Below are 22,575 nucleotides of genomic sequence, written 5' to 3' on the forward strand. Positions count from 1 at the left end.
ACTGGCCCCCCATGGGAATCGAACCCACAACCCTGGCGTTGCAAGCGCCATGCTCTACCAACTGAGCTACAGCACTATCAACAAGGCAGGTCCTACAGGCCCTAGTTTTGTCGCACCTGAACTACTGTTCAGTCTTGTAGTCAGCTGCCACAAAGAGGTACTTAGGAAAATTGCAATTGGCTCAGAACATGGTAGCACAGCTGGCCCTTGGATGCACACAGAGAGCTAACATTAATAATATGCATGTCAATCTCTCCTGGCTCAAAGTGTAGGAGAGATTGACTTCATCACTACTTGTATTTGTGAGAGGTATTGACATGCGGAATGAACCGAGCTGTCTGTTTGAACTACTGGCACACAGCTCGGACAACCATGCATACCCCACAAGACATGCCACCAGAGGTCTCTTCACAGTCCCCAAGTCAAGAACAGACTATGGGAGGCGCACAGTACTACATAGAGCCATGACTACATGGAACTGTCAGCGTCTGGGTGCAGTGGGGAAACGGAATCAGGCGCAGGACACAGAACTGAGAATAAATGGCTTTACTCGACTCCAAGTAAATATTAGCAAACCCTCCACGCAGGGAAGAGCAAAAACAACAGCTCAACATAACAAAGAACAATCACGCACATACTCAGGAGGGAAAACAGAGGTAATATAGGGAAACTAATAAGCCTAATGAGTAACAGGTGTGAACAATAAAGACAGAACTAGTGAGACACAGAAACATCGATCGGTGGCAGCTAGTACTCCGGTGACGACGACCGCCGAAGCCTGCCCGAATGAGGAGGAGGGGCAGCCTCGGCCGTATCCGTGACAGTACCCCCCCCCCCCCACCGACAGCCGTGCGTCGACACCGGCCTCGGGGATGGCCAGGAGGACGCGGAGCAGGGCGAGTCGGATGACGACGATGGAACTCCCTTAACAAGGAGGGATCGAGGATGTCCCTCCTGGGAACCCAGCTCCGTTCCTCCAGACCGTACCATAATGGAACGGACCGAGTACGCCGGTGCCCCCTCAATGTCCAATGGGGGCGGAGGAACCTCCCGCACTTCGGACTCCTGGAGCAGACCAGCTACCACCGGCCTGAGGAGAGACACATGGAACGAGGGGTTAATACGGTAATCAGGGGGGAGCTGTAACCTATAACAAACCTCGTTCAACCTCCTCAGGACTTTAAAGGGCCCCACAAACCGCCGACCCAGCTTCCGGCAGGGCAGGCGAAGGGGCAGGTTTCGGGTCGAGAGCCAGACCCGGTCCCCCGGTGCATAAACCGGAGCCTCACTGCGGTGGCGGTCGGCACTCGCCTTCTGTCTCCTAATCACCCTTTGCAGGCGTACATGGGCAGCGTTCCATGTCTCCTCCGAGTGCCGAAACCATTCATCCACCGCAGGAGCCTCGATCTGGCTCTGATGCCACGGTGCCAGGACCGGCTGGTAACCTAGTACACACTGAAAGGGAGACAGGTCAGTGAAGGAGTGGCGGAGGGAATTTTGTGCCATCTCTGCCCAGGGGATGTAAACTGACCAATCCCCCTGCCGGTCCTGGCAATACGACCTCAGAAACCTGCCCACATCCTGGCTTACTTTTTCCACCTGCCCATTACTCTCAGGGTGAAAACCTGAGGTCAGGCTGACCGAGACCCCCAGATGGTCCATAAACGCCTTCCAGACCCTCGATGTGAACTGGGGACCCCGATCAGACACTATATCCTCAGCCACTCCGTAGTGCCGGAAGACGTGTGTAAACAGGGCCTCTGCGGTCTGTAGGGCAGTAGGGAGACCGGGCAAAGGAATGAGACGACAGGACTTAGAAAACCGATCCACAACGACCAGGATCGTGGTGTTACCCTGTGACGGAGGAAGATCTGTAACAAAGTCCACCGATAGGTGTGACCACGGCCGCTGTGGTCACACCTATCGGTGGACTTTGGGGGTCCTCTGTAGCTCAGCTGGTAGAGCACGGCGCTTGTAACGCCAAGGTAGTGGGTTCGATCCCCGGGACCACCCATACACAAAAATGTATGTACGCATGACTGTAAGTCGCTTTGGATAAAAGCGTCTGCTAAATGGCATATTATTATATTATTATATTATAGGTTGTAATTTACCTCTGGGCAGTTGTCTAGGTGCCTTGCACTGAGCGCACACCGAACAGGAAGAAACATAAACCCTCACGTCCTGAGCTAAGGTGGGCCACCAGTACTTCGCACTAAGACAGCGCACTGTCCGACCAATGCCCGGATGGCCAGAAGAAGGTGACGTGTGAACCCAATAAATCAAACGATCGCGAACCTTGGACGGAATGTACGCACGACCCACTGGACACTGGGGGGGAGTGGGCTCCGTGCGTAACGCCCGCTCGATGTCCACGTCAACCTCCCATACCACCGGTGCCACCAGACAAGAAGCCGGAAGTATGGGAGTAGGCTCCCTGGTCCGATCCTCTGAGTCATATAGCCGGGACAGAGCGTCTGCCTTAGCATTCTGGGAACCTGGTCTATACGATAAGGTGAACACAAAACGCGTGAAAGACATGGCCCACCTTGCCTGACGAGGATTCAGTCTTCTCGCTGCCCGAATGTACTCCAGATTGCGGTGGTCAGTCAAAATGAGAAAAGGGTGTTTAGCCCCCTCAAGCCAATGTCTCCACACCTTAAGAGCTTTCACAACAGCTAACAGCTCCCGATCCCCCACGTCGTAGTTTTGCTCCGCCGGGCTGAGCTTCTTCGAGAAGAAAGCACAGGGGCGGAGTTTGGGAGGCGTACACGAGCGCTGAGACAGTACAGCTCCTATCCCCGCCTCGGACGCGTCCACCTCGACTATGAATTGCAAGGAAGGATCCGGATGAGCCAGCACGGGAGCCGTGATGAACAGCGCCTTCTGCTGACCAAAAGCCCTGTTCGCCTCCGCTGACCACTGCAGGCGCACCGAACCGCCCTTTAGCAAAGAGGTTATGGGAGCTGCTACCTGGCCAAAGCCCCGGATAAATCTCCGGTAGTAGTTGCCAAAACCCAAAAATCGCTGCACCTCCTTTACCGTGGTAGGAGTCGGCCAATTACGCACGGCTGAAATGCGGTCACACTCCATCTCGACCCCTGACTCTGACAAGCGGTATCCTAAGAAGGAGACAGACTGTCTGAAGAACAGACATTTCTCAGCCTTAACGTACAGGTCATGCTCCAACAGTCTACCAAGCACCTTGCGCACCAGAGACACATGCTCGTCGCATGTAGCGGAGTATATGAGAATATCATTTATATACACCACTACACCCTGTCCGTGCAGGTCCCTGAAAATCTAATCGACAAAGGATTGAAAGACTGAGGGAGCATTCATCAACCCGTACGGCATGACGAGGTACTCATAGTGACCAGAGGTGGTACTAAATGCCGTCTTCCACTCGTCCCCCTCCCGGATACGGATCAGATTGTACGCGCTCCTGAGGTCCAATTTTGTCAAGAAGCGTGCCCCGTGCAATGACTCCGTCATACTAGCAATGAGAGGAAGAGGATAGCTGTATTTTACGGTTATCTGATTTAGACCTCGATAGTCAATGCACGGGCGTAAACATCCATCCTTTTTCTTCACAAAAAAGAAACTCGAGGAGGCAGGGGAAGTGGAGGGCCGAATGTATCCCTGTCCCAGAGATTCTGTGACATATGTCTCCATAGCCACCATCTCCTCCTGTGACAGAGGGACATATGATTAATAGGGAAATGTTGATTTTATTACAAGTATCTTTTATAATCATATTCAGACAACTTCCATATTGTCAATAACAGGGTTGATGACAAATGGTGTCCATATCAGAAGAAAATGGCCAATAATATTAGGGCTTTGAAGCCTGAGATGGGAAAATATGTTTTCTTGGTGGTTAAATATGTCCTTCTTGTCATGGTGTATTCAGAAAAAGGATTTATTTAGGTGAAAATAGACAAAACATTTAAGTCAGAATCGTACCAGTTTGGTGGAATGACCTACAGTATATGCGTTTTTCTACATTGTAATGGACACGGTGCAACCTTTGGTAGGTAGGCTGCTGGAATGCCGCAAATTACATGTAACTACAAGTTCCTTGAATTTATTTTGCGGGTGCCTTTTCATTATCTGGATAGACACTTGTGGTTTCTAGATAACATTACACCAATCAAAGCAGTGGAGCCTGTAGTGAAGCAAAACTTTAGTGATCAAAACCATTCATCTTGGGGAGACGGTTTGCAAAATGCTATCATATCACGCAATTATACAATTTATAAAATGGTATAAAAATATCTCAGACCAAAATACAGACAAGCTAAAAAATAAGTGAAAATTGACTAATTATCCAATGGATTATGATCATTTTCTGTTTAAAAAAAAAAAGCACCCCCTATTTAATTTGCTCAATGGCTCAGGCGGCCAAGTGGATCTCAGCCAAGAAGAAGAATAACTTTGCAGTTGTTTCTGATTAGTAAACAATGCCATGCTGGTGGATGGTAACATTAAAATAAAACCCAACCCTGAAATGAAATGTACACTGAAAATAATGAGTATGTCCTATCATAGGAAAAGACACCTCATTTACATGGATTTGCACGGTGGGCAGTTTGGATTTGTCACTTCAAGCCCAAATATATCATACTAAAACAAGGACATATTGACTTAAATCATTGTGCAACATCATGGGTAAGCTTTGGCCATCATCTTTCAGCTCTAAAAACTGGATTTCTACTGGTGTGGGCGTATAAAGGCGCTGACAGGGGTCCACATTGGACCCGCTATTTGTTCCTGTTGAACCCCACATTGTGCTTAAAGGGAGGCCTTTTTCCCCGTTATAGTAAGGTACCTTAAGTAGCCTACCTTCCCATAGATTCAATGTTGTTATTGTTAAATGATGCTGATACTGCTGTTTTGATTGTCGAGTGAAACTAGAGTTTACCACATGCAAGTAATTGTCTCTTTCCAGATGTTGTTCCTGATGTTGAGTGAGCCACACCACTCACAAGAGAGAGAACAGCAACCTCACTGTTGGCCTCCCAATGACTTTTTCTTTGTCTCTACCTCACTCACTTCTATTGAAGCCGTTCTCTGTAGGCATGTGAAACATTAAACTCTGTTTTTTTGCACTGGTAAATTAATAATATAGATATAACCTACAAAATGTGACATTATAGCCTATTCATTGCTATAGCTACCTCAAATAAACATCCCATAAGAAAAACTTTTGGATAAGACCGTCTGCTAAAATGTGAATGTAATGACTGTAACTGTAGCATGCAGGCCAGAGCTAGGCTACTGAAAGGTTCACTGTCCAGTAGGCCTAATGCCTGAGTCAGAGCAGTCATAAAACAAATTGGAACAGGACCTCGCCTGCCTTAAGCTTCTATCATAGTCTAAAACGTGTACACATATTCACAGCAGTGTTCTAGAATATTGGACCGTTGGCTTTCATACTTTTCAAATTCTTAGCGAGCTCAAGCAATTTCTTCAACTGTTAACACATTCAAATGAATAGAGGACGTGTACCGGAGCCACATTGGTTGGGAGGTGCGAGTTCAGGCTGTGCGTTCGGGCTGTTCATCCCATGTCACAATGGGACCCCCGGACTATCGGGTCTCAGAGTCTGTGGACTATGATTTTCACTTTAAGCGTCTATCATAGTCCAACACGTGTACAGGTAAGCACAGCAGTGTTGCAGATTAGAATATTGTAGTGTCCGAAACGTTTGGCCTACAAACTATTATGACCCCTCTTTGGAATTATGTGACTCTCACGAACACGATGGTGTTCTCTATTTTGCTCTACGACCCCCACAACCTTCTTGGGACTCGTCTGAAGTCGGTACAGCCGATCTGCCAACTTCTGTCTGTAGCGTCCGAACAGTTTGGGCTACACACTAATATGACCCCTCTGTGAAAGGTGAGACTCTCACGTACATGTCAGTTGTTTTGCTCCAGGATGCCCACGGGCCTTACAAGACTCGTCTGAAGGTCCCACGGTACTAGTTGAAAAAATTTACGGAAGTACATCGCCTCCCGAGTGGCGCAGTGGTCTAAGGCACTGCATTGCAGTGCTAGCTGTGCCACTAGAGATCCTGGTTCGAATCCAGGCTCTGTCGTAGCCGGCCGCGACCGGGAGACCCATGGGGCGGCGCACAATTGGCCCAGCATCGTTCAGGGTAGGGGAGGGAATGGCTGGCAGGGATGTAGCTCAGTTGGTAGAGCATGGCGTTTGTAACGCCAGGGTTGTGGATTCGATTCCCACAGGGGGTATGAAAAAAAAAAAATGTATGCACTCACTCTGGGGATAAGAGCGTCTGCTAAATGACTAAAATGTAAATGTACATGTATATATGTGTCACGTCTACTCCCGTTCCTCACTTCCGGCGTTCAACGTCGCCGGTATACTAACCACCGGTCCTGGAATCCATCATTACGCACAGCTGGCATCAATCATTACGCGCACCTGCACGTCATCATGAGGCACACGTGGACTCCATTACCTCACTTACAGTATTACCTCCCCTATACCTGGCACTCCCTTAGGTTCTTTCCCCCGTCAGTATTATTCCTGTGGTTATGTGTAGACGCTACTGCTATGATGTCTCGTTCCATGTTTGTTGTTTTATTAAATGTTTCACCTGCATCTGCTTCTCGACTCACAGCGTCTTCGTTACAGAATACTGACTCCAACAATGGAAGCAGCAGGAGAACAAAATATCTCCCAGACGGTCGATGATCAGGGATACCGTCTACGTCAACACCAGGACCAGCTGGCACAACTGGGGACGGCTATGGGAGAGGTTCTTTGCAGTGTGCAACGTCTCGAACATACCCGGGAGGCGTTGCCGTCAACTAGCGGAGGATACTCTACAGCCAGTCGACCCAGCGAGCCAGCACAACAGCCCATTCAACAACCCGCTCAGGTCAGCGATGCCCGTTTGTCCCTCCCGGATAAATATGACGGCACACCATCTAAATGCCGTAGCTTCCTACTTCAGTGCTCCCTCTACTTTACTCACCAGATGGGAGCTACCACCACCGACAGGTCCAAGGTTGCCACGGTTATTTCTCTGCTGACTGGGTGGGCGGGCATTGGAATGGGCCACGGCCGTCTGGGAGAGAGGAGAGGAGCTAGATTCATATGGGGGGGTTCATGGCTCTGTTCAAATGCATCTTTGATCATCCCCCAGAGGGAAGAGAGGGAGGGGGATGCCCAAAATAAGGGGTTAAATACATGTAAAAAAATATATATATATATATATATGTTTCCTGATCATTCTTATTTATCTCAGATATAGGACAGACACTTCAGAACAAACGTGTTTTCCATTTTTTGGGGGGACTATCTGTTGTTCCATGTAGTTAATCTGTTCTTCAATGTGTTTGTATGGGCTAATAGCAGTAAGGCCCAAAATAATTTTATCAAATAATTTTTTCATATTTTTGGGGGATACTTCAACGGGTCTTAAAATTCTAAATCAAATAGCTAAATGGTCCTTGGTATGACCTTCTTAGAACAATTCCATATAGCTTAGTAGAACACCCCCGGCTTAGACAGAGCTTGGACTGTTATGGGTTAAAGGGGAATTTCACCTCTGCCATGGTACATAGTCATTACTACAGTGCATCCAGTCCCCTTCCCTTTTTCCACATTTTGTTACGTTACAGCCTTATTCTAAAATGGATTAAATTTTTTACAAATCCTAATTAATCTACACACAATACCCCATAATGACAAAGCGAAAACAGGTTTTTAGACATTTTTGCAAATGTATAAAAAATATAAAACAGAAATACCTTATTTACATAAGTATTCAGACCCTATGCTATGAGACTCGAAATTTAGATTAGGTCTATCCTGTTTCCATTGATCATCATTGAGATGTTTCTACAACTTGATTGGAGTCCACCTGTGGTAAATTCAATTGGTTGGACATGATTTGGAAAGGCGCACACACCTGTCTATATAAGGTCCCATAGTTGACAGTGCATGTCAGAGCATAAACCAAGTCATTAGGTCGAAGGATTTGTCCGTAGAGCTCCAAGACAGGATTGTGTCGAGGCACAGATCTGGGGAAGGGTAGCAAAATATTTCTGCAGCATTGAAGGTCCCAAAGAACACAGTGGCCTCCATCATTCTTAAATGGAAGACCTTTGGAACCACCAAGACTCTTCCTAGAGCTGGCCGCATGGCCAAACTGAGCAATCGGGGGAGAAGGGCCTTGGTCAGGGTGGTGACCAAGAACCCGATGGTCACTCTGACAGAACTCCAGAGTTCCTCTGTGGAGATGGGAGAACCTTCCAGAAGGACAACCATTTCTGCAGCACTCCACCAATCAGGCCTTTATAGTAGAGTGACCAGATGGAAGCCACTCCTCAGTAAAAGGCACATGACAGCCCACTTGGAGTTTGCCAAAAGGCACCTAAAGGACTCTCAGACCATGAAAAACAAGATTCTCTGGTCTGATGAAACCAAGACTGAACTCTTTGGCCTGAATGCCAAGTGTCATGTCTGGAGGAAACCTGGCACGGTGGTGGCAGCATCAGTTGTGGGGATGTTTTTAAGTGGCAGGGACTGGGAGACTAGCCAGGATCGAGGGAAAGATGAACGGAGCAAAGTACAGAGAGATTCTTGATGAAAACCTGCTCCAGAGCACTCAGTACCTCAGACTGGGGCAAAGGTTAACCTGCCAACAGGACAACGACCCAAAGCACACAGCCAAGACAACGCAGGAGTGGTTTTGGGACAAGTCTCTGAATGTCCTTGAGTGTCCCAGCCAGAGCCAACGTCTCTGGAGAGACCTGAAAATAGCTGTGCAGCGACGCTCCCCGTCCAACCTGACAGAGCTTGAGAGGATCTGCAGAGAAGGCGTTGTTTACTTCAAACGACCAACTGACAGTCAGAATTTCACTAGGCAAATGTTTTTGTTAAACGTTATTTTTTTCACTAACGTTTGTCATAATGCCCGTGTGTTGTTTTGTCTGGCTGTGCTGATTACAAACAAGCGCGAAAATTAGTTATCTTTACCCGTTCTACCTACCAGAGATTTACCCCGATGCTGCCAGTGGTTTGCAACAATCAACAATGATACTAACGGTGCCAAAGAGTATCAGAGGGATTTTCAGGCTGAATAGATGGGGAATCCATTTAGACGACAGCTGAGAAGTGATATGATACCATCGTTTTCTCCCTTCACAACAAAACAGAAGATTCTTGATTAGAGTTAACGTAACGTTAGCTGGACTAGGTAAATTAGCTAGCTAACATTACAGTCCTGTATTGAACTCTGAAAGCCATCAGCTAAATCATATAGCTAGCTATCTTTTTGATACACACTGTCAATCTATTTCACCTATGCCATGGTAGTCACTGCTAGACTGGTAGCAACCTTCAGTAGAGTAAACATATTTGTCTGTTTGTTCTCTCTTCAACTAACGTTAGCTCATGTAAGCTAGCTATCGTTAGCAAATAAGAGTAACTCAATCTGGTAGCCATCTATTCCACCTTTGTCTGGAAAACACTCAGTTACTAAAAATGTAATTCGATATAGCTAACTCACTCTCGGTTTGTTGGTATAATAATGATGAATATGTATAAATTGTCTATGGTTGGTTACAGTAGTTGGTTCTCAGCTGGCTAGCAATCTTGCTGCCAATTTAATGACGCTAACTAGCTAACAGCAAGCTGACAATATGAAATGTCCATGTTAGGTGTGCTAAACTAGCCAGTCTAATAGAGTTCAATACAATTAGTGGGGTGGTTGTATTGTGTTTTTTTGTTGTAGGTAGTACATGATTCCACCAGCATGTGTATCCAACCCCTATCTCTGCACAAGGTGAAGGTAAGTTGGCAAAAATATTTACAAGCTGAAGGCTAAGATAGCTGAACTTACATTAAGCATGTAATCAATTTAGTCTACCCCTTTTCTCTTTTTATATTTTCTCTTTATAAAACTCAGGTTATCTGGAGTCCTTCCACAGGTCCTGCTGAAAAGTACCCCAAAGCGGCGGCATTTTGGGTACATGAGCATGAGGGAGGAGACACACCTTGCGGTTATAGAGCACAACAGGATTGTGGGACAAAATGAGCAAGTGACACTTAAAGGAATAAAATCAAGACTACAACAGTAATGACACAACCACCTCACTCTTCTCTCTGCAGATTCTCAAAACACAACAAAGACACGTCTACAAAATTCCCCTGCTACTATTAACAAGAATGATCTGTCAAAGTCAATGGGCTGGGGGAGGTTTACAGATAGGGGCTTTTGAGATGAGGTAGGGGGTTTTGGTTGTGCTTAGAGACATAAAATGTATTGCTGTGTATGAGAACAATTGAAAGGTGCCATTTCTCCTCAATCTCCCATACACAACAATGCATACTGTATAAGAACTGCCCTCCTAAGACTTTTCACACCTTCTGCAGCCCCCCAGTCCATTCACTTTGTTGACTGATCTTTCCTCTCAAAAGCAGCTCATAATGTCGCTCATTGTCCCTAAACAATACACTAGTCTGTTTCTAAACACTTAGGTCCCAATCGGTGGACACCTTTACCAACAAAGGCGTGTTGCCCTACGTCCCCAGTACCAGCAAATCTTCTGCCAGAGGTCCAAACAGTTGATGGTTAAGGTCAATGAGCCCTACACCACTTTAGGCAGTCTTATCCAGCTGGCCGTACACCGCAGACGGGACAAGACCATTCACCACAAGCACTCTGCTTCCACAGCCCACCATGCCAAACACCATTGCCAGTGTACCGAAGCTGGATAAAGGACCATAAAATAAATATAGAAGATCAATCCTCTAAATTTGCCTGCCTTTATGGATTCATAGAATATATTTATATAAGCGGTATAGGGCTCTGTAGCATCAAACAGAAATTCAGATGTATCCAAAGAATGTTTAAAAGCTAAAATACATGGGAGTGAGTGTACAATATTTAAGGCTAACTCAAAGAGAACTGGGTATTCAACAAGAATGTTATATGGTAAAAGTAAAACCAAAAAATACAGTATGAACAGTGTAGTACAGTTCAGTGTGTCTCAGGTGTAGTAAAGTGCAGAGAACTGTAGCTACAGATTGTTACACCAGATAATGTGATTTAACCAAAGATCTTTGGTATCCATTACTGGGAGTTACAGGATAAGTACTGTTTGGTGTAGCACAGGGAATTTTCGACCAACCTTAGCTTGGTGATGCTGTATTTGTCCTCGATTTGTGGAAACAGGAGTCTCAAAATATATGTGTCCAGTTGCAGTGGGTCCGTTTGAATTTAGAAAAACCTCTGTTATTAAAATAAATACTTTTTTGCTCCATGAAGTAAACCAACAGTGTACACAGCCATCTTATCTATTTCAAGTCTTCTCTCATTGATCGAGACAGGTGAGTGTCCACCCCAAACTGCCGCATGTCATGATGACAGACACCTGTCTCACCATTCCAAAGAAACATACACTAAGTTCAGGGAACACTTGTACAGCTGTGGGAGGAGTGTTGTCATGGTCAAACTGCCATTCAGCTCCTCTTGAGTCATCTTCTGCTTGAAATCCTGCATAATGTCCAATCCATCGAGAGGGATACAGTTCATGGGATACAGTTCCGCTACAATGACACATACAGGCAAAGGAATTCTGATTCTCACCAAGAATCCACTCCAGGAAGAAGCCCAGGCACCACACGGTATTGTCTGTAAGACAATTATTTATTGTTTTTATTGTTAGACAATTATTTATTAAATTATACTGCATTGCACAGTTTGAACAAGAGCTAAACTGTGCCAGCATAACAACATTAGGGTAGACTAGTTGAACATGCATACATAGGCACAGAGATTACATTTAGAACTATATCTAGCCTAATAGAAAGAAATATGGCATAACCTTCAACCTTTGCACAGTGACCAGACCGTACATGTCACAACTCCCCTCCTTGTTCGGGCAGGCTTTGGCGTTTGTCGTCACCGGCCTTCATGCCACTGCCACTCCATATCTCATCATTCCATTTGTCTTGTCTTGTCAATTACACACACCTGGTTCATATTCCCCTCATTAGTACGTGTTTAAGTGTTCCCTCTGCCCCCTTGTCCTTGTGGGTGATTATTCATTGTGAGGATTAGTAGATCGGTTGAGCTCAGTATTTTGTATTGCCGGGGTATTTTCCCCGTGTGCATGTTAGTTCCAGTGCGCCTGTTTTGCGCACTGGACTGGTTACACTGGATTACGGAATAAACTCTGTATACTGTGATTTACCCTCCTGCGCCTGACTCCTTCAAATCACGCATCACAGTACAAATGTACCTAGGTAGGTAAGCAGACAGTATCTAGCTACAGCCATGTCTAACAGGCATGCTTAGGCAAATATTTGTTATAGTAAAACCAGCTTATCAGTTTTAGAGATTTACAATAGTAAAATTGTTGTATTATTGTTCCTCCTTACTGTTAGTTAGTAAACATAGCTAGCTAGCTTGCTGGATAGCCAATCATTGTTATTTACATCTGTCTGGAATCCTATCTCGCATCTTGCCTATAATTTTGTGATTTTGAAATGCACCACGGTCATAATCATAACCAATGTCAACTCTCGTCAATTGTTACATAGCTATCTTGTAAAACTAGTTGCTGATGTTACACATGTTCGCTAAAAAGTTACAAATGGGAGATCTGGCACATAGTAACAAGTTAGCAGGTGCAAGGCTAACTAGCTAGCCAACTCTAGTCATATGCTAATGTTTGCTGGTAAACCTAGCTTTAAGTGGCTACTTTGTATAGTAGCCATATCTACGACTAAAAAGAGAAGACGTTTTACAATCGAGATACAATAGATCTTCGATTGTAAAACCTCTTCTATTTTTTGTCATAGATATGGCTACCTGTAGCTAGCTACCTACCTAGCTGCCTTAGTTAGCAAACAGAAACATTATTTGATTTCCCCCCACTGTAACACAGTAGTATGTTAGCCAGCAATACACAATATGTGACCCACCACCTGGATTCGGTCCTATGTAGCAACATTTGAAATTGTGTTTTTTACATTGGATAAAGGTCGAGACTCAGAGCTAGAAAATTGTATATCATACACTGCAGTTGAGGAACAATGGGAAAGTAATTCTGCTTTGAAAGTTGATAAACTTGTAACCCCACTTTTGAGAAAATGGCCATTGAATGTTTTGGTACACCTACTGGAGAGCTCTTCTTTGTCTACACCCTTTCAGCATCGTTCACACCCTCTTAAGCCTTAGCCGCACCTATCACTTTAAAGATTCACATGAGGCCATGTGCTAAACAAAGTGAGTAGTGTAGTAAACAACCAAAGATTTCAAGACTAAAAGTGGTAAAAGTAGTAGCCTACAATAAGGAAATCCAGGTAAAAATACACTTTATCTAGTCCTTGGACTATATCCTAACCAGATTTTGGTCATTGTCATGTTGTTCTTCACATTACCGTTTCTGGTAAACACACTATCTAAAATATAACTTGATTCGTCACATCTACAGGACACAGCAGGTGTAAACGGTACAGTGAAATGGTTACTTGCATAGCAGCAATATCAATAACAAAAAGTGTCCAGATAAAAATATTTTATAATTATAGATGGAGCTTACAGACTTGTATAAATTGACGGGTCATGTGAAAGAAATTCTATAACCACCCCCCAGTCACATGTAACTAAGTGGATGGGTCACTATTGTCTAGACATGTACACATGTTCATGAAATACAATAGATGGCCGTAATCACCTCCAGACACACCTGGCTAACTTGATGGGTCATGTAATAAGATGGTGAAGTGGAGTCTTTTGTTTAGACATATAGCTAACTAGCTATCTAAACAATGAACCGGCATAATCCCAACTCATACTGCTTCCAATACAAACATTGTCATAGCTGTAGTATGAATCTGCAGGTAGCTAAAGCTAACAAAACTAGGTTCAATGCTAGCTAGCTAACATTAGGCTATAACTAGCAATGCAAATGATTTCTGATTAGAATAATATTACTGTACAGATCATACACGTAACATTAGCTAGCGAGCCAGCAAGCTAACGTTCGATAGTTAGCGAACAGTACGCTTTAACTTGCAATGACTTTCTGACTAAATTAGAAACGTATAATATCTGAAAATGTAGCTAGACTCTTACCCATGTATATGGATGAATGCTTCACGACAGACTGGAACCATTTAAATTAGTTTTATTTGTAGCTACAGTACATCTTGTTTGGCCAGTGTTGTGTCAAGTCACTCCGGTTCACACTGACCTGTGGCGTGTGCAGAATGTAGCCCATCACAACTTTTTCCAACTGATCTGTCGATAGCGCCTGCTAAATTCAAGGCATCCCCTTACAAAAATATACCATGGCAGTAAAATGAAAAAATACCATGGTACTATCATGTTTTTTTGGCAGGAAAAAAACATGGTACTGTTGCAATAAAACATGATAGTAGTAGTTTTTTCATTATACCATGGTATTTGCACCAGTACCATAGTATTTTCCTGCCATGGTAGTGACCTAAAAAACATTATATTTTTTTCATTGGACTAGCTACAATGGTACAAAAATGAACCATGGTAGTACAATGGAAAAAAGCAGCATGTAGTGAAACATTAAAGCATGGTAGTTGTTTACAATGTATTATGAGGGTCTGTGTCCCACTGTTTTTGGGGTAAAGTTACCAAAAAACGTAGTCATTTATGGTACTCACATAATGCAACACTGACTACTCGCTCTGCAATGGCAAAGTGTAGGCCTAGTACCCTCTTAAACCCCTTTGGCTCATAGTGAAAAAGCACAACACACATGGTCTACTAGTGTAGTGTACCCTCTTAAACCGTGGAACCTGGATAGGGTATGGTGAGAAGAATGAAGGGAGTCTGAAACCTTAAAGATTTAAAATAGTTAGTTTATCTGGTGCTTCTCTCTTCAATACAATTTCAATTGGCTCTCTCTCATTCAACTGACTTGGCTACTCTTATACAATTCTAAATAGCCAACATACTAAAAAATAATTTGGTAAAATGTATTAATTATCATCTTAACTCATAGATACATTTTCATCATGTAATTCTCAACAAATCCCTAAAAACAGCAAGTTACAATGTTTCTCTTTGTTTACACTCTGTGTGAACGTTCGTTGGTCCTGTCGCCATGACTACGACAGGCTAGCTTGACTGGAGCTAACTTTAGCCAACGTTAGCTTCTAATTGAACTATCAAAACTATCATAAAAATAACAAGAATTATATGGTGTTCCATATCCTATGCTTTATAACTCACTCACGGTGATGATAACATTTAAAATATTTTGTTTATCTGGTGCTTCTCTCTTCAGTTGGCTCTTTCATTCAACTGACTCACTTATGCAACTAATTTTCAGGGGAAGTTGCTAGAGGCAGGTCGATTTGTTGCTAAAAGTTGCTAAATGACGTTGTGATGTCTTTGCGTGAAAATATCTTTACGTAATAACGTAAAACTGCGTCATTACGTAGAATACACAATAACATTACTCAAATTGACTGGCCATCTCGGCGACAAATATGATTTGACATTTGTTAGTTTAGATTTGTTTGTTTTTTATCACATATTTTTATTTTTAAAAGTAATATAAACAGAACACATTTTATATGATCAGATATTTTTATTTTTAAACACAACACATTGAATTATTGAACAATTACACATTATACATTACATTATTGAACAATTACATTTTATTTCTTATTAACTAGTAAACCTACACATTCTGAACAATTATAGTTTTAAGCAGTGCATTTGTAGTTTGTTAACATGCTACCTAACTGATCAACTATTATAGGTACAAGCTAATAACAAGGTATATATGCTATCTTATTGAACAAGCAACTTAACTCAAATAATGATGTGTGCGCTAGGCATATCTCTCCAGCTCTCTCCAGGTTGTTGTGCTGCTTGGCTGGCCTGCTGCTGCCTGTGCACAAACTGAGCGCCTGCTGCTGACATCACTCACAATGCACTTTTGCAGCCAGGCACGTGTGTTGTGACTGAGTGTGTGACCGAGAAAATCGTTTTTGTGTCATTTAGAGGGAAAATGCATGCATTTTAGCGTTTGAGTCACTTTTCAAAAGTTGCTAAAAGTTCCAAATACATTTTTAAAAGTAGCTAAATTTGTTGCTAGGTGCTGTTTGAAAAAAAAGTTGCCAGGTTAGTCTGAAAAGTTGCTAAATCTAGCATCAAAATTGCTAAATTGGCATCACTGCGTACTAGGCAGGTTAGCACGAGAGTGAGAGCGTGTGAAGCAACCACTAGATGGATCGGCTCCCTCTGCGGGCCGAAACAAGCACAACACCCCTTGACTATAGACCTCTTTCTGTTGCAAACATTGCCGCACAAGGGCGATGCGTGCAAATTGGTGACAGAACAAGGGGGTGTTCTTATAGAACGCCAGCAAAAAAGCATCTATTTACAAATCAAATCAAATCAAATGTTATTGGCCACATGCGCCGAATACAACAGGTTTAGACATTACAGTGAAATGCTTACTTACAGCCCTTAACCAACAGTGCATTTGTTTTTAATAAAAAAGTAAAATAAAACAACAACAAAAGTGTTGAGAAAAAAAGAGCAGAAGTAAAATAAAATAACAGTAGGGAGGCTATATATACAGGGGGGTACCGGTGCAGAGTCAATGTGCGGGGGCACCGGCTAGTTGAGGTAGTTGAAGTAATATGTACATGTGGGTAGAGTTAAAGTGACTATGCATAAATAATTAACAGAGTAGCAGCAGCGTAAAAAGATGGGGTGGGGGGCAGTGCAAATAGTCCGGGTAGCCATGATTAGCTGTTCAGGAGTCTTATGGCTTGGGGGTAGAAGCTGTTGAGAAGTCTTTTGGACCTAGACTTGGCACTCCGGTACCGCTTGCCGTGCGGTAGCAGAGAGAACAGTCTATGACTAGGTTGGCTGGAGTCTTTGACAATTTTGAGGGCCTTCCTCTGACACCGCCTGGTATAGAGGTCCTGGATGGCAGGAAGCTTGGCCCCAGTGATGTACTGGGCCGTACGCACTACCCTCTGTATTGCCTTGCGGTCGGAGGCCAAGCAGTTGCCATACCAGGCGGTGATGCAACCAGTCAGGATGCTCTCGATGGTGCAGCTGTAGAATTTTTTGAGGATCTGAGGACCCATGCCGAATCTTTTCAGTCTCCTGAGGGGGAATAGGCTTTGTCGTGCCCTCTTCACGACTGTCTTGGTGTGTTTGGACCATGATAGTTCGTTGGTGATGTGGACACCAAGGAACTTGAAGCTCTCAACCTGTTCCACTACAGCCCCGTCGATGAGAATGGGGGCGTGCTCAGTCCTCTTTTTTTTCCTGTAGTCCACAATCATCTCCTTTGTCATGGTCACGTTGAGGGAGAGGTTGTTATCCTGGCACCACACGGCCAGGTCTCTGACCTCCTCCCTATAGGCTGTCTCATCGTTGTCAGTGATCAGGCCTACCACTGTTGTGTCGTCGGCAAACTTAATGATGGTGTTGGAGTCGTGCCTGGCCATGCAGTCATGGGTGAACAGGGAGTACAGGAGGGGACTGAGCACGCACCCCTGAGGGGCCCCCGTGTTGAGGATCAGTGTGGCAGATGTGTTGTTACCTACCCTTACCACCTGGGGGCGGCCCGTCAGGAAGTCCAGGATCCAGTTGCAGAGGGAGGTGTTTAGTCCCAGGATCCTTAGCTTAGTTATGAGCTTTGAGGGCACTGTGGCGTTGAATGCTGAGCTGTAGTCAATGAATAGCATTCTCACGTAGGTGTTCCTCTTGTCCAGGTGGGAAAGGGCAGTGTGGAGTGCAATACAGATTGCATCATCTGTGGATCTGTTGGGGCGGTATGCTAATTGGAGTGGGTCTAGGGTTTCTGGGATAATGGTGTTGATGTGAGCCATGACCAGCCTTTCAAAGCACTTCATGGCTACAGACGTGAGTGCTACGGGTCGGTAGTCATTTAGGCAGGTTATCTTAGTGTCCTTGGGCACGGGGACTATGGTGGTCTGCTTGAAACATGTTGGTATTACAGACTCAGTCAGGGACATGTTGAAAATGTCAGTGAAGACACTTGCCAGTTGGTCAGCACATGCTCGGAGTACACGTCCTGGTAATCCATCTGGCCCTGCGGCCTTGTGAATGTTGACCTGCTTAAAAGTCTTACTCACATCGGCTACGGAGAGCGTGATCACATAGTCATCCGGAACAGCTGGTGCTCTCATGCATGCTTCAGTGTTGCTTGCCTCGGAGCGAGCATAGAAGTGGTTTAGCTCGTCTGGTAGGCTTGTGTCACTGGGAAGCTCGCGGCTGTGCTTCCCTTTGTAGTCTGTAATAGTTTTCAAGCCCTGCCACATCCGACGAGTGTCAGAGCCGGTGTAGTACGATTCAATCTTAGTCCTGTATTGACTCTTTGCCTGTTTGATGGTTCGTCGGAGGGCATAGCGGGATTTCTTATAAGCGTCCGGGTTAGAGTCGCTTATGAGTGCATTTCACACTACTTTTGGATAACAATTCGATTTTAAGCCTCGTATGAATGTCCTGCTTAATATAATGTTTGTGTCATCATCATACTTAAAAAACACTTCAACTTCAACCAGTAAAATGGCTCTTTGGCTAGCTTTTGCTACAGCCTATATCAATGAGCGTTGGCATTCTAGCTAACAACTGCTGCATCCAAAATAGTTATTTTGCAAAGATCACAACCAAATATAATCTTAGCGACTGTTCAAGCAATAATCAAAACATAATTGTAAGCGTATGAGAACCCCAAAAAGTTATTTTGTTTAGAAGTAATAAAAACGTAAATCTAGGCTATGTTGAATGGCCGCAGATATGCGTGATGTCAGTGTGTCGTGTACTGGAAAAGGGTGTATAAATATTGTAAATGATTACAAAATTCTAAAGATTAGGCTACCATATATCTTACATTATGCCACATTTCAAGTTGGCAACACAGGGAACCCAAACATGAGCAAAGAACGGTACAGTTAATACAGAAAATAGTACCCCTTTTTCACAGCAACTATTTCCCTTTTTACTTTGATGTTACAGACAAACTAGGACCAACAATAGTTCCCTGCCTCTGACTTTATCACAAACTTGCCCATACTGGTATAGAAATTCATCAATATAATACCAACCAACCTATTTTGACCTTGGGGGGTTTATTTATTCAATGCATTATACTGCCATCACAGAAAGAACAATGAGACAGATATTTCACTGGATGTATAAATGTAAAGCATCCGCTTGGCGTTTCCACTGGTTTAGTTATAAATCTTTGCTACCAATGTGCTATGGTAACGCACAATTAATAAAGAGGGTACCATATGATAATTATTGGTACCATTTATCATAATTGTGCATTACCATGGTAGAATGTATAATGCAGTTTAAACCATGTTATTTCCATGATCCACATCTACCATGATATAAATGATGCAATACCATGGTATTATTTAGGTGCATGGCAGTACCATGGTAGTACCATCATACTTCAAAGCTTAAACCATGGTACATTTCCATGACTCAGAATATACCATAGTATACGTGAAAGTACCATAGTTGTACCATGGCATGAATGAAAGTACCATAGTAGTACCATGGTACATTTTTGTAAGGGTCAATGTTGTTGAAAAAGTAGCAAAACTTTTGTAGGTCTCGATGGCTAACTTTATATATTTTTAAAATGCTGCGGTAGAAAGGACTATCAACACATACTGAGCAGCTCACGTTATAGACAGAAGCATGCTACATGGCAGCCCAATCCAAACTCATCTCCTGGCATGTCCAGCCCATCCATTATCTCAGCCAATCATGGCTAGTGGGAAGGTGTCTGTCTTTTTCCGTGACTAAACCAACTAGGCTCGTAATTTAACAATTGTATTCGTATTTACAGATGGAATACAAGTTTGTTATTAAGGCAAATGAAAGTTCACATGTTCCAGAAGGCATTTCTGCCAAGAAACACATTTTGCTAAATAAAAAGAAAATAAAAATGCCTCTCCTGTTAAGTAGTGACGTGCGACATACACCCAGCTTCCTGAAACGGGTCACATATGGGTTTCAGTAGATAAACTAAAGTTAGCTAGCTAGGTGGCTTGCATTTAAAATAACTTACTTAGCTAGCCACAATATTTGTAATCTGCCCTCTTGGTGCTGGCATTGGCTGTAGCTGAGCTTCTAACTAAATCCAACTCTTTGTTTAGAATCTTCTTCGCTATATTCCCGTTGAAACATGTATGATTGAATGTCACCATGTAGCAAAAAAATGCTACATCGTCAAATTTGTGTTGATGAGAGGAATCACTTGAAACCATTGTGATCTGGTCAGTTCTTTCATTTTTGGCCAAAGGATGGTGCTGTTATGCCGCGTTCACATGCTAGTCGGAACTAGGAACTCTGACATTTCTGACTTGCTGATTAGTTGAACACGGCACGTGTATAACTACAACCAGTTAGCAAGTCGGAAATGTCAGAGTTCCGACTAGCATGTGAACACAGCATTAGTGTCCGCCACCCTTTCAAAAAAGCCTGTCTTGAGGGAGGGACGGGGCCAGAGCACGAAGCACTGCCCCACACGAGTTGTAGTCTTTCAGAGACTGGAAAAACTTTGCGAGCTTGTATATTTAGCAATGAATCCGCTGATAGGAACATCTCTGAAAGACATCCATTGGCTCTGTCGAACAAGGACAACCATATCTACACTCAAAAATGTATAGAGCGATCAGTATCGCATAGTCTTTGCCAAATGCCACAATGCAGGACTACATTTGTTTTCAGATTTGCCCCTGCACCCTGGGAAGCCGTCATAGGGTGTATCATTCAGCATGTGAATCGCAGACCTCCTGGGCATTTATGTGTGAAACACATCTCACTGACCTAGAAATGCCTCTGACATGATGAAAACAAGACCAGATTACCCCAGGGCGAAATTCCCCTTTAAGGATTAATGAATTGGTTTTTCAACATTGCTCAGTGGGGGGCTGAACCTCGAGCTCGTCATAGGAGGAACGATTTCAATTTGTCTTCCCTTTTGGCTTTGAACTAGGGAGTAGCCCCGCCTTCTTATCGCTAAACGTTGTATGTCCATGAACAAGAACCACATTATTTTAGCAGAGATTGACTGTTTGACATGAGAAATACTTCATTCACCATATTTAGCCTAATAGTTCACATGTCTATTTCAAATCCATGAAGTCGACGGACGCAGTATAAAGTAAGGAAACAGAGTTAGCCTAGATTACTTCTGGACTAGTCTGCATGCTCTCCAATCGGAATACATATCAACTGTTTGAAGTTGTTACATCTTGAGAACGGCCACAATCTATCATTGCAGCAGTCCACGAATTGGTTGAATTCGCTCACGTCTCGTGTGGTGACACGGGCCACCATCGTGATAATTTCCTCGCCTTCACTTCACATAAACTACCACGACGGCAAGGTGAGCACTGCAGCGCATAACATTTATCCACATATTTGTTTACCATAGTCCAATATTGTTAAAACTTGCAGCCTAGGGTTCGGATGACTGTTAGACTGTTACATAGTTATGAATTTAAGGCTATAATTGCCCACTACAAAATGTTGGTCCCCTTTTCCAGCCTGTGTCTGACATGTTTCGGACAGATTCTTGAGCGCAAGCTATTCGTCCGTGATTCTACATTTCCTTCTTTCCGGTGGTGAAAGTGGAGGACATTACTCACTTTTACCACTCATAACACACATCTCTTAACGGTTCGTCCATGCTGTTAGTTTGTGTGTGTGTGTGTGTGTGTGTGTGTGTGTGTCTTGACTGCATCTCCGCTGCAAGGGAGCCCTTATACAATGGGGAGTTGTGCTACGTAATGTTAATTAAAAAGGATACCCTTTTTAATGAAACAGGGATGGGTGTAGTTCTGGCCCCTGAGCGCATTATTAAAAGAGAAGGATATATTGCTAATCTGCCTTGGTGCCAAGCGGGCCTGACCACTGCTCGCTGTAGGCCTGCTATTGGTACTATTTATAGTGGCTGTTAATGGTACAGTCATGCTATTTATTTTAATTACAAACGACTTCCCCTCGCTTGTGTGAGCGGATTATTTGTTCATTTAAACTGGGGGGTTGGGTTTTGACAGGTTTTCATTAGTGTAGGTTTACCTAAGGCAGAGGGAGTAATACTTCTCTACAAAGTGACTGGTGAAATTTGATCTAAGCCACTTTGCTAAATGGGACTTGTTGATGCACATCAATTTAATTTAAACAAGATAAGGCAACTATGCCTTAGCCTACAAAATGCCTGGTGGTCTTATAAAAACACAGTTAGAAAATAAGGTTATATAGGCCTATACTACCTAGGTAGGTGCTTCTCCAAAGAAGCTTTGTAATATAAGAAGACTAAACGCAACAATTTTAAACTATTTTACTGAGTTACAGTTCATATAAGGAAATCAGTCAATTGAAATAAATAGATTAGGCCCTAATCTATGGCTTTCACATGACTGGGCAGGGGTACAGCCATGGGAGGGCCTGGGAGGGCATAGGCCCACCCACTAGGGAACCAGGCCCAGCCAATCAGAAGGGCTTTATTACAGACAGATATGCCT

General features: G+C 43.7%; 1 protein-coding gene across 1 annotated transcript in view; it reads left to right on the forward strand.

Moving 5' to 3' along the window:
- Positions 1-21,029: 21,029 nt before the first annotated feature.
- Positions 21,030-22,575, forward strand: part of LOC121541411 (LIM domain transcription factor LMO4-B) — a 30,595-nt gene continuing 29,049 nt past the window's right edge. The window contains exon 1 of the mRNA XM_041850399.2: positions 21,030-21,434. The gene's annotated coding sequence lies outside the window, so the exon portion shown is untranslated. The remainder of the gene's footprint in view (positions 21,435-22,575) is intronic.

Source organism: Coregonus clupeaformis, chromosome 27, assembly GCF_020615455.1.
Source record: "Coregonus clupeaformis isolate EN_2021a chromosome 27, ASM2061545v1, whole genome shotgun sequence".
Lineage (NCBI taxonomy): Eukaryota > Metazoa > Chordata > Actinopteri > Salmoniformes > Salmonidae > Coregonus > Coregonus clupeaformis.